This window comes from Schistocerca americana, chromosome X (assembly GCF_021461395.2).
Source record: "Schistocerca americana isolate TAMUIC-IGC-003095 chromosome X, iqSchAmer2.1, whole genome shotgun sequence".
In the NCBI taxonomy this organism is placed as follows: Eukaryota; Metazoa; Arthropoda; class Insecta; order Orthoptera; family Acrididae; genus Schistocerca; species Schistocerca americana.
This window is the reverse complement of record NC_060130.1, coordinates 564,603,697-564,617,404: the sequence shown is the minus strand read 5'-3', so window position 1 is coordinate 564,617,404 and position 13,708 is coordinate 564,603,697.

Genomic DNA, 13,708 nt, shown 5'->3' with positions numbered 1-13,708 from the left:
TTTGGGAGTAGAACAGGGAGAGAAGGTGCTAGTTGTGGTACGAGGTACCCTCCGCCACGCACCGTATGGTGAATTGCGGAGTGCGTATGTAGATGTAGAAATAGGCAATTGTGGTACCAACAGGACGGAGCTGCTTCCAATTATGCTAAAAATGTGCGGAACGTTTTAAATTTACAGTACCCTGGTCGGTGGATAGGACGTGGCGGAAAAATTCAGTCGCCTCCACGTTCACCAGACATAACACCTCCTGACTTTCTCTTATGGGGTTATTTAAAAAATATGTATTGTTTATGAAAGACAGCCCACAACCAAAAACCATATGGAACAACGCATTCGAAGAGCGTGTGCAGCCATACCATGAGATGTGCTGCTCAAAACAGTGGACAAGTTTCGCAGACGATTGACTTTATGCATTGAAGCAAATGGGGATAATTTTGAACAATTTCTTCGAGGCTAATTTAATTAATTAGGCACCCCAAATTGTGAGAGGCAAAGGGACTCACACTAATGAAGCATCCCAACATGTGCGAGGCAAAGGGACTCACACTAATGAAGCACCCCATGGGAACATCATTCTACTACGTACCTGTCGGTGTTCCTGGGAAACGCTAAACGTCGGATACAGTATATTTTGTACAAAAATAGCTTAATTTGGCGTAACGAAAGTATTGGTGCACTTTTTTATCGATTTGATGCGTCTTTCTGGGATAATTCTAAATAAATCAGAGTTCTTCTCCAATTTTACTTTATTCTCGATTTCAGCGCCTTATGTCAATGGTTTAAAAAATGTTTCAGACGAAACTTGATTACTTTTTTATGGAGAATCCGAATCTGCAATAATAAATGGGTGTTTCCATTTAAGATTTGAAAGTTTCCCCCCACCCCACGCAAGGGGGCGGTGACTGGACGTCTCGTGTGGTATCATTTGATGTTCCCCTTTGAGCTTACGAACTTGTCTTACCCACTACTTTTACCCGATGTATAATTTTCGAGAAAATCTCATCCAAAACTTCAGATGGACCATTCTGTATAAGTATGGGTCGGTCCTTGATGAGTGCGCGGATACCATAATAGTTAAGGTGACCGTTCGCGATAAGCGGGACATGAGGGTTCGAGTCCTGATACAACAGATTTTCATACGTCAGCAGTTGGTAGTGCAACTATACATAAGAGAGTCGAAGCCATGTTATTTGCATTCAGAGAATTTGTTTCAAAATCATTTAGAATGGTTGTCTATCGTCAACAGTGCGTGACCCTCCAGAAATGTAAGTAATTATTATTCACTTACACATGGGTATGTACATTTGACAGCACAAAGATTGGACCCACCTCAGATTTCTAAGATCGGCCAGTTTCATGATCTGGGAACACGTTAGAACGTGGGAATGTTTGGAGAAAGTGCTGTATTCTGATCGAGTTTTACAATGCTGTATTTGCTGCTGGTTTAGTGGTAACTATTTCGCAATGTCGGTTGAGAGTAGTGAGTTGGAGTGGAATCATTCCTTTGTGCATTAACCTCATTTCGGCTGTCTTGTAGAAGTATCATTCTGCTGGAACCTCAAAGATAATTCCTTTCACTCTCTAACTCAACAGCAATAGCAAAACCTTCCGCCAAAGAGCTCGCGGTTGCCTCAAGATGAGAACTTGAGTTTCTTTGCCCTTTCTGGCCACGGGTATCAGGCATCCCACCACCGACTGCTTGTCGTCAGTCTGCCGCGGAATTCATGAACGCATCGAAGTACACCTTCAGTACGTTTCTGCTCTTGGCTTGGTAAGTGTAATTTTTTTTCTTATTGTGGTTTGATTGTCCTCACGAAATAACGTTGATAAACCGTGCAATTACACAACATGGTTAGGTCACTGCGAGTGTATTTATCAATTCTCATTTTCTAATTTGAAGTTCTAGTATATTTCTCGCAGTTACGAGTTGGGTTTTGCGTACTTAGTCTTATGAACATTCTTAAACGTTATAAAATAGAGTGGCAAATGGAAAGGTCTAACGTTTGCCACAGATCGTTTGCTTTAAGTTTCAGAGAGGTGTCAAGGCAGCAGAGACAACTTGAAACATTACTTCTAGCAGTCGAAATGTGATTAAAAAAAAAGGAGGGGAAGGATTCGAACTCGTGACGTTGCTTATACATCGCGCAACGTTTACCGATTTTACCGGTTTTATGACCTTTACAACATCTGTTGATAGAAATATTACGTTTCTGCATGATCTAAATTTTCATTGTTAAAAGGAAAATCACGATTATTTTGTTCTATAAAAATAAAGACCAGATATACACGAGGGTTGGAACATTAATAGTAGCAACTATTTATCTGCAGCTCGTACAAAATAGACACGTGTATCAAAGTTTTACTGACCATCAAAGTAGTCACCAGCATTGTGTATAACCCGTTACAAGCGATTTGGAAGTCGTAGGATACTCTTAGCAGTGCCAGTTGTGTTGACAGATGGAGCGGTGCGGTCTATTGCCCGACGAATTTTTACCAGTTATGAAGCGAATGCCGTGAAGTATTTCCTTCAGTTTAGAAATCGAGTTGAACTTACGAAGGCTAAAGTCAGGGAAGTGCAGTAAGTGGTATAGCACTTATCAGCCCCATCAGTCAAACAAATCAAAAAAGCTTGCACTGTACATGCTTGAGCATTGTCCTGGAAAATGATGGTCAGGTCCTACAGAGGGTGTCATCACTTCTTCTCTGTGCTTCAAAAATATGTGAGCGTACTGGGGCTGGCCGCAGCTATTTTATTAATTAGTTGAACTGTTAGGCTATGTGGTTTTTCCCACATTGTATTTACTGCGTACATGCAAAGCTCGTGTGTTGTAATTGACATCGACAGGGTTAAGTGCTCCATTTTCTGGGGTGTGCGGTAGCATATCAAACTTGACTTTGAACATATGGCCGCTGGTGACGAAGCGGCCTAGCGCATCAGTTATTCTTTGGGCTATTCCTCGAAGTAGGGGCAGGATTTGCACCACATAATTGATATTTGAGATCATATATAGATTTGTGCTTTTCGGATCTTGTCTAGTTTCACTACACTATGTTGTGTTATACTAGCCCTCATGGTTCTAAGGAGCTTCCTATACTTCGCGGCCATGGTGTGTTGAATACTGTATCGTAAATCAGCTCTTAAACATTTAATATTCTTGATTATGGCTTATTGTCCTTTTTGTTGTGGATTAATTCTCGGTTCTATGTTCGTGATGTCAAATTCCTTTCGTAAAGCTTGGCGCCCGACAGACGTTCGCAATTGTTTACAATCTACTTTCGCACTGGAGTTAACTTATATTTGTTATCAAGGAACCAGTGTCGCCCGCATACGCTTTGCACACAGTCTTCTGTTTGTCAGTACGTAATCGTCATAGTTTCGCGACGGTAGCAAATGGTTCAAATGGGTCTGAGCATTATGGGACTCAACGTCTGAGGTCATCAGTTCCCTAGAACGTAGAACTACATAAACCTAACTAACCTAAGGACATCACACACATCCATGCCCGAGGCAGGATTCGAACCTGCGACCGTAGCAGTCTCGCCGTTCCAGACTGTAGCGCCTAGAACCGCACGGCCACTCCGGCCGGCGACGGTAGCAAGTAAACATTCAATAGCATTCTTCTCTGTCTCTTTCTGTGGCCTTCTCGAGCGTTAATTCTTTATAATAGTTTAGAATTGCGTTTTGATGTAATTTTTTTGGTGATAGTTTTGCCATTACAGGGATTATCTTCCGTTATTATTTTCCTGTTTGTGCTCTTGGTTTGACGAATGACGTAATAGATGGAGATTATTTCATGTTATGGTTTGTATTCTGCCTCTAATCTTACAACCCTCAATCGGCCTTCGTTTTTAAGCAAATATATTTTTTTTTAATTTTCATATTCTTCTCATAGATGTCAATCACTGGTGTGTGGAGTTTGTACAAGTCCCGGAGACAGCTGAAATAGAAGCCAGTTGTCTGTTTACAGCAGTGCCTTCCTTCTCTTGAGTTGTTGAGCAATGTTCTCCTGGATTTCGGCACATTTCGTGACTGGACCATGTACATATGTAGCTCTGTAACTGCTCGAGCTCCCGCATCCTACAGTGTTATCACGTATTACTGATGGTCGGAAGTAGAGCTCTGAGGGGCAGCCAGTTTTTGTGCTCTCAAGTATACAGAAATTTCAAAGTATTTCCTCATCCCCCTTTAATACGCTACATGTTAGCATACAGTTCGATTTATAACAATCGTAGTTGACCGTCTACCTGTGTCCCATGAAGTACGGCAAAAATGATATACGTTTAATCTTAGTAGCGTAGCCCCATCTTCTTGCTGGATATATGAGTAACGACATAGCCTACCATGAGAGCCCCACTTGGCAAAATTTGAACAACAATATCCGACTCCAGCTGTCATGCCTTTCAACTTTACCATATTTATTTATAGACCCCTACGTATGAGAAAATTTCTAACTCCATGATTAACGAACATTTTGTCTTTATACTCTCTTCACAGCTTTAGAATGACGTTGAAATATATATCGTTGCTTTAGAGAAACATAATTCCTTCTATATTTTGGTCGATACAAGACCTAGTAATGTTATACAGGGTGCAAATTTTAAGTTGACAAACCAGAACAACTCGAAAAATACGCTTCACACAAAAAAATGTGTAGAATACAAAGTTGATTATTTTCGAGGGGAGATCTGCTGGTGGTAAAATTAGCCCGCCAACCCAGCCCCTAGGGGGTGGGGAGAGAGGCAACTCTAAAACTTCAAATGAGAACCACAGTTTTTATTGCTGAATCAGATTCTACATAAAAAACTACGTACATTTTGTCCTAAGCATTTGTTCGGATTCTTTGTAATTGGCACTGTAATGCAAGAAAGTCCATGTTCTCATTTTTGCGTGGAAAATGGTTAAGGAAAAATAAAAAGTACTTATTTACTTCGTAGGGTGTTTGATTAGTTAGTTAGCTAGTCAGATGATTTGTTTGGTAATTAAAAGTTGTGTGGCCTCATGACCACGAAACAGACAAAACTTATCCGAATCTGCGGGAGAAATTAATATTTGGGTCAACATTTGTAAAACTCTAATTCCTCTCTCTCAAACCCCGCCCTATGGGGATAGAGGGAGACTTTTAGTTTTACCGGATCAAAATTTACGAAGTAAATAAGTATTTTTTATTTATTCGCAACCATTTTCCACGCAAAAATGAGAACATGTATTTTCTTGATTTACTGTCACAACTAGAAAGAATCAAAACAAATGTTTAAGACAAAATGTACGTAGCATTTTATGTAGAATCTGATTCTGCAGTAGAAAATGGGGGTTCTCATTCGAAATTTTAATGGTTCCTCCCACTCCACCCCCAGGGGGCTGGAGTGGTGGGCTAATTTTAGTACCAGCAGATGTCCCCTTCGTAAATAATCAACTTTGGATTCTACACATTTTTTCGGGTGAAGCTTATTTGTTGAGTTATTCTGGTTTGTCAACTTAAACTTTACACCCCGTATATTGAAAAACCTCACGTGGCCTTCTAATTACCATCATTTGCAGAAAACCTCGTCCCGATGTCTTGAAACTTTCATGAAATACAAGGGGTGATCTACCCTGTATACTGATATACACTTTTATCTATTTGTATATAGGAACTGGCGCTATTTATCACGTCCTGGAAGTTTCATACTGGTCACAACCATTTTTGTCCAGCATGGAACATTTTAGACAGACTCCAGACTGAGCGCCACAAATGAAAAGAAATGAAGATTAGGGCTGAACATCAGGTGGACCAACGATTGTTAGAGTACAGTGACTGGTTTTGGGATCTAATGAAGGAATGTGTACTAGAGATCGCCATAAACTGTTTCCGTCATATTTCACAGTTTTCGCTGATGTGTTTCGCATAGTATTTGCAAATTTTTGCTTTTTAACCATTTAAGTGCTGTGTAATACATTAAAGCTATTCAGAATAGGTTTTTAATACCAGCAAAATTGCTACATATTTTTAGAATTATTTATATATCATGTGGACAGTTAAGCCATACTTCGCCAGGCGTGGGCATTCTTGTGCCTTGAAACCGAAGACGATATTTTACCGTGGAAGATGTGATACTTGCATAGGTACTGAGTTTCCTTAACTTCTTAACAATTTTACCCGCGAAACTTCCTGGCAGATTAAAACTGTGAGCCGGACCGAGACTCGAACTCTGGAATTTTACCCGTCTTGAAAATTGGAATTTGTGTCAGTTTCCGATAGCTTATGCTTCAAAATTGATTTAACTTGTAACTAGGTTTTGATAATATTTCTCCTCAAATTAATTTCACTTACTGATTTTTAGTGTGTAGTGGAGCAGCAATGCAACAGATAGACTGTTAAATACAACGCTGACAAGATTATCTCGAAGACAACGCTTTTCAATTTCAGTCCAACGTTTGTGCCTAGGAATATTACTGTGTCGTACGTTGGAAAAAATACGCACAGTTGGAAATTTTCCGGAGTAATTTTTCTAATCTTAGAAGAAGTTTGCAGCAAAAAAAAAAAAATCAATCCCAACATTTAAAAATGGAGTAAGAAAATATATTAAACTTCTGTAATAGAGCTGGCTAGAGTCTGAAATCCTATGTGGAGGACGATTAGAAGCGTAAATCATACTACATTATCCACAAGCGTTTTAACATTAACAGCAGAAAATAAACAATTTCTCAGACTCTCACCGAAAGACTATGTTGTGCCGCTGCAGTTGCAAAAACGAAATCTTCAAAATATATAATGACAGTAGTATTACAGTTATTTGAAGGTTTATTCAAAGATACTTAACAGCGCTTATGGAAAAGCAGCTAATTTTGAAAATAGAGCCACATTTTGGTCATAGTAGGAGTAGTTATTACGCGTGGACTTGTCTCTCCTTTGCGCACAGTCGACCAACACTTTCCTCTTCCAACGAATCAAAACACTAGCAATATATAGAGCTTTTTAGTACCAAGTCCTAATGAGGTAGAACGTTCTAACAGTTGTTAAACACCATTAATTGAGTATTCTCGTACCGCAGTGCTTCATCGATTCAATTGTACAGTGGATTATTTCTTGTGACAAGCTGTTTAGGTAACCTTAATCATAAGGAGTGCTAGGAAACTCATTTAACAGCATCATTTAGCGTATATTAGTTTTTCTACATTAAAAATAATATTTGATTTAGGGTTTAACTTCTCATAGACCGTGAAATAATCAGAAACGAATCATCGCCGCAGGTAGTGAACAACTGGAAATACAGCGGATAAAGCAATCATCGCAAAACAGCTTCAAATGATTTAGGTAAATAGCCTGAATTTTAACCATGAAGTACTGCGCCGCCTCAAACACAACTGATTACTTAATTACGGTACGCGAAAACGTAACGCCTGCCATGCCACTAGAAATTGTTGCTGCTGCTGACAACAATGCTAGATATCAAAGGAAAGAACTCACTATTGAAGACGTAACTCACCAATGAGATGGAAAAGGAAGATGCACGTCCACATTGTAAAGAGTATGCGGTCGGCGCAGAGATGAACAGAAGCGTGCTGCTGGTCCGCCCGCCGAAAGTCGACTGACTGAGCGCCTGACGCTGCGTGATTCCTCCCGTGTAGCGGCGCTGGCCGCTGTCAGCGCCGATTCTGGCGTACTGAACGCATTCCAAACAAATCTCACACCTTTAACAAAAGCACGTACGCTCCAGACATTGTCAAATTAAATGGTTTTTAAATTATGATTGTAAATTTTTTTCGTTTTAGTCTTGGTTTAAATGACATATCCTAAAATCAGAGACTTAACAAAGATGGCGTCATAGTGGGTACGGGCCCTCCCCACTCTCCCTCCTCCCTCCTCTCTCCTCCCACTGTTCTCTTCTCCTCTCCTGGTCGACTTTCGGCACTTAGCTTTCACATTGTTGTGATACAAAATTAAGATTCCGTGTTACAAAGAAAAAAAAAAAGAGACCAGTAATGGAATTGCCTAAAGGAGACACATGGTAGACTCCGCACTGGAAAGTTATCTTTCTGTATGCAGTTATTCTTCCGCCATGGAAAGGAAAAATATATCGGGGTGAGGGAATGAACAAAATCTAATTACGTGGTGTCGCCTTTCATATGGGAAGGAGAGAAAAGCAGTAGCATTTTCACCTTAGAATGAGGAAGAATCCAGTTACATCGACTGAAAGTTATTCTTATGAAGAAAACATAAGAATGTGTTCTAGTGTTAAATTACGAATATAAATTTTAACCTACAAATTTAGCGTTACATCCACAAATCTTTTCGTGGGAACTTTTTTCCGCCAATCATCAATTATGTCATTGTAATGAATTGTGTTTAGAATTTCAGTTTCACTTTTCAATGCCGATAATCCGTTAAGTTTTCTTTTCAAAATAACAGTTTAGAGCTAACATTGAATTCTTTTTTGAAACAGTTAACTAGAGATTAAGTAACGCGGTTTACAGGTCAGATGTGATCGCAATCACAATGTTCGATTATAATGATGGCCAGTGGTAATAAGAGCAATGCCAGCTTGTACACGAACCGTTGGCCGGCAAGTGTGGCCGAGCGGTTCTAGGCACTTTAGTCTGGAACCGCGCGACCGCTACGGTCGCAGATTCTAATCCTGCCTCGGGCATGGATGTGTGTAATGTCTTTAGTTAGTTAGGTTTAAGTAGTTCTAAGTTCTAGGTCACTGATGACCTCAGATTTTAAGTCCCATAGTGCTCAGAGCCATTTGAACCATTTTTTGAACGAACCGTTGCTAAATGCAGGTGTATACAAGTTTCTATTATGCTGTAGATGTGGCAAAAAAGTAGGACTTCACAGATTACTGAGAAACAGCAGTTACTGTAATAACTTCTAATCTGTAACCAGCAGTTATTTTTAAAAATGCCAGTAGTGCGTAGCGGCATCCCTCTACCGAAGTGCGGACTACGATTTCGCATCATGAGAGATCTGACCACGGATAGATGAACAAAGCAGAAGTGCTATCTATTCTGTAACTCATGGAAATAACTGTCATACTGCGTGCCATCTCTTTATGGAAGTATTTTCTTCGATCTAGTGCTATGTAATTACGTAGAGGGACCATAAACAATTCGTACTAATATGGAAATAATCGTTAGTACGTAAGTATATCGGTAAATTATTTTTCTGTAGCAGTTACTTTTCGCTGACAGTTCATTTTCTATGAGACTTACTGACTACCACATCAGGTAACATGGAAGCTGTTAACAGTGTTCCGGACACCAGTAGGTCGTAGCAGACGATACTGGAGTGAAACAAGTGTTTTCATACTTCTACGGAAATAACCACTGGCCGTCATGGGGTTCCACATAGTTTAAAAATAACTGAATTGTAATCGTCCTTAAAGCGATTCATGTATAGCGCCACACATATAATAGTCGTCTACGGGTGTACAGTAGCTGTTAGCCTGGTATCGCGCGTCAGAAACAGTTTGCACGAGTATCAAACCAACAAAACAGTTAATTATCTCAGCGTAAGTTTGTTAGATATAGCTATAGGACCACAATACAACAAAAAATTAAAAAACTTTGATTTACAAAAATGTTTCAAAATGGCCTGTGGTGTCTCACAGCTGGGCTGGTGCGACGAAGCACTAGTAGTTGCCTACCTAAAATGAATTGCTCTGAATTTCCACTCGTATGGAATACAGTAGAGAAAAATGTTTCTAAGTCCGAGTTAATGTGTACGCGGGCTGAGGGAAACGTAACACATCGCTTTAACTGTACCACTGTCAAGGGAATTCGTGCTAAAAATAGCTGACTGTTATAAATGACTATCAAAAACAAGACTTACAAGAAATAACCGTAATCGCGATAACTGATACTCGGGAAAAAAAGCTGTTTGGTCCACCTCTGTTATGCTAACACTTTATCGTGGCAGTTTTAGGTGGGGAATTTTCTCATCTATGGTTCCTTAGAGGACAGTCATCAACTACCACGTTTACGATACTGCCAACGTCAACAAACCAATTTACTGTAGCCATTAGGGAATGCTTTTAGTAATCCGCTTTGCTTTGTGTTGTGCGTTATTCATTGTTTTCTTTTGTATTTTGCAATGAGTGAAGAGATTAATCCTGTTACATGACGAAATTCGTGTACTACTTTTTCGGCTCCGGAAGGGATCTGCGACCTCAATACCCATTACGTGATTTCTGCTTTCACAGGAGCACAAAACGGGACTTGAGCTACCAGGTGTGTGATAGGGAGGCACAGCTTATTTTCCAGCTCTGATTATGTCCCCTCGGGCGATCTAAGTTCTCGTTTGTATACGCTGCAACAGACTGCCACGATACAGCGTCCGTACTATACCAGAGGTGTTAACAACCTCTCACCACCGGAACTCAATAATGAATCAAACACTGCGCCAGTGGCAGTGGTGTTAGCTACTTTCCATGTTTTGAAATTACTTGTATTTGTTTGAGACAAGTTCTACCAAAAGTACAAAGCCCAATAGAGGTCTCTTAGCGTCCAGTTTCCTCTCGAAACTTTGGGACCGGCCTTACGTGGACTACGTGTAAATTTGACCTGGGCGGAAAAGTGAAACCGGTCAGTATCGTCGGTGCTACGTACTCGCTCATTTTCGTCTCCTCCATTTTAGATAATAAGGTATACAGTATCAGAGTCTACCACTCTCCCAATTTTATGACCCATAATATCTGCGATAGCTTTGGTAATCATCAAGGACTATCTTATTCAAAAATGGTTCAAATGGCTCTGAGCACTATGGGACTTAACATCTGAGGTCTCAGTCCCATAGAACATAGAACTACTTAAACCTAACTAACCTAAGGATCACAGACATCCATGCCCGAGGCAGGATTCGAACCCGCTACCGTAGCGGTCGCGTGGTTCCAGACTGAAGCGCCTAGAACTGCTCGGTCACACTGGCCGGCGACTATTTTATTCAGCCATATAGTAAATAATTAAGCTTTTCTGAATGCAAAGAATCTGCTTCTAGACTTACATGATAATATTCCACAGTGTTTCAGAAGTTCAGTGGCTGTAATAAGGTACATACCGGAATGTAAACAGACCCGATGTCGTTTGCAGGACACTAATATACCTAACGGGATGGTTGGCGGGGACCTAAAAATTCAGTTAGAATTTTAAGACGGTTTTGCGTCTGTTTGCGGCACTTTTTGAAAACAGTTTAGCTAATATTTTTAAGTTAAATGATTAGGTTGATTTCATTGAAGATTTTATTTAGCTGCATTGTAGAATAATTAAGGCATAACTGATATTTTCAGTATTATTATATCCTACTGTTAAAAATACAACATGTATGACTCATTTAATAAGCCCACATCATGAGTCCACATATTAAAAATAATTTTTACAACGTTTTTCTGGTTTCAGGTTTGTCTTCAGTACTGTGCCAAATTTATTTTCCCTACTATAAATGTGTTAAAAATACTCTGTGATGAGTGACAATTAAAGATCACTGTTAAAATTTTAGCAGATACGAAGTTCTCTAAATATAACATTTAGTGAAATTATAGAGATACACATCTGTTTCTTTCTGTTTTGTTAGCAACAGCGTTCTTAACAATACGACAAGTTATGCCTAAACTTCATCTAAATTATAAACCACAATTGTTAGGCCCAAACATTATTTTACTCCAGATTCGTAAACAAGAAAAAATACCTACGTTTATAAAATTTTGATTTATGTTTTACTCAACTGTTAAAACTTGTGTTTGCAGGTATTTATAGTATGTTCATGGTTATTGCTGAACGTATGGTAAATGTAAAGTTTAATCACAGTAATTGAAATGGACCAAACCGACAGCTTATTAATGATTAACCTCAAAATCTTTATTGCATAACCGAACCCATGATGACACTACCAACCTAACGTTAACACTGCAAATATTACCTTTCTGCTTAATTATAAGTCAGTTTTCTACCTGTACTCGGTTCGCATATGTGGGCTTATGATATAATTAATAGTGATGAAATATTAGTCTTCTTACATACATACAGTAAAGATCAGTGACAAAATATCAGATGACGTCATCTTATTATCTCCTTACAGTAAAAAAAGATCCCCTGTTTTCAGAGTGAAGCAATTTAGACGTAATTAAAGCTGCTGACCATACGTAGTACCATCACAGGTGCATAACACAATTTATTTTCATTGTTTTGCTTATGCCCATCCTTTCTCTTTCTCTACACATCAAAAACACAATGGAAATAGTAATTAAAAAACTGAATAAAAGTAAGAGACTGTGTCTGCAAGAACATTCGTGGAATAATTTAGTCAGTGTGAAAGCAATTATTCACAATACCAGGAGTTAAATAGCACATAGTTACTATAATTAATACGTTAAATATTAAGAAATGCTAATTGGCAACCATATCGGCGGTACCCACCGCAAAATTTTGACCGTAAACATTATAAAGTATTGGCTTAGTATCAACACCGTAGAAAAATAAAAATCTCTACTTACCGTAAAGATGACACGTTCAGTTGCACACCGGCACAGTTACAAATTTCTTTAGTTCTCTTTTAATATGCAGACAAGCAAAATTAAAAGACACTTCAACAGACTTTTAATTGCGCCTGTCTGCAAAAACGGTTCAAATGGCTCTGAGCACTATGGGACTTAACATCTTAGGTCATCAGTCCCCTAGAACTTAGAACTACTTAAACCTAACTAAACTAAGGACATCACACACATCCATGCCCGGGGCAGGATTCGAACCTGCCACCGTAGCAGTCCCGCGGTTCCGGACTGGAGCGCCTTGAACCGCACGGCCACCGCGGCCGGCGCCTGTCTGCAACAACGTATTATCTTTATGGTACGTAGCACTCTATCTTTTCCTTTATTATTGATTTTCCTACTTGGAGTTTCCATTGTTTGCAATTGCTTAGTATGATGCACGTATAATACAGTCAGGGAATCTTTCATAGCTGTAGTTTGTGCAATAAGTCTCTGTAACACCATAAAATGAGAGAGACGAACAAACAAAGAAAATGTGATATTCTTGTTGCTAGAAAACTTTCCTCATTTTGTGAGCAACGAGACCATGTCTGCATTGATCTGTATTCAATATTACGGTAAGGCTACGTATATTTTCTCTTTTAAAATACCAAATGAAATCCTATCCTCTAATATGCGGTAGTACAGACGAGAATAGTGTAGTGTACTATAGGAGTTTAAAAGTGTGCATGAATTATTGATTTATATTATCACCTTCATTTTTTCCTTTCTTCTATAAAGGCCTAAGGTCTTTAGACACATGTCAGAACTGAGAATTTTGGTAATCAACAAACCTGCTCCAAGTTTCCATCACGACTGGTCTTGTCGTTTACTTTATTTATCCTACAGATTGTCGTAAGCAAGTTCACTAGAAGACAGTTGAGGTTTCAAAAGAATTGGGCTACCCAATACTTACTGTTACTCACTCGAAAGAGTTCAACTGCGGAAGTGTCCCGATTGTTTCCCAGCTTTGTTGCACCAACCACAAGGGTAACACCAGAGCCTGCAAAAAGTTAATGAAGATGTTGCATATACGAGGCAGCTTCCCAAATATATCTCATTCATCAGTTGTCACAGGAAGAGGCGTTTATAGATAGTGCGATAATATTTGCTTTGGAGTACAGTCCTCTCCATGTATGAGTCAGAGTTTAAACCCGAAATTCTGTGTCTGGATTATCCGAATTGGACGTAATTCGGCAGATGTGAT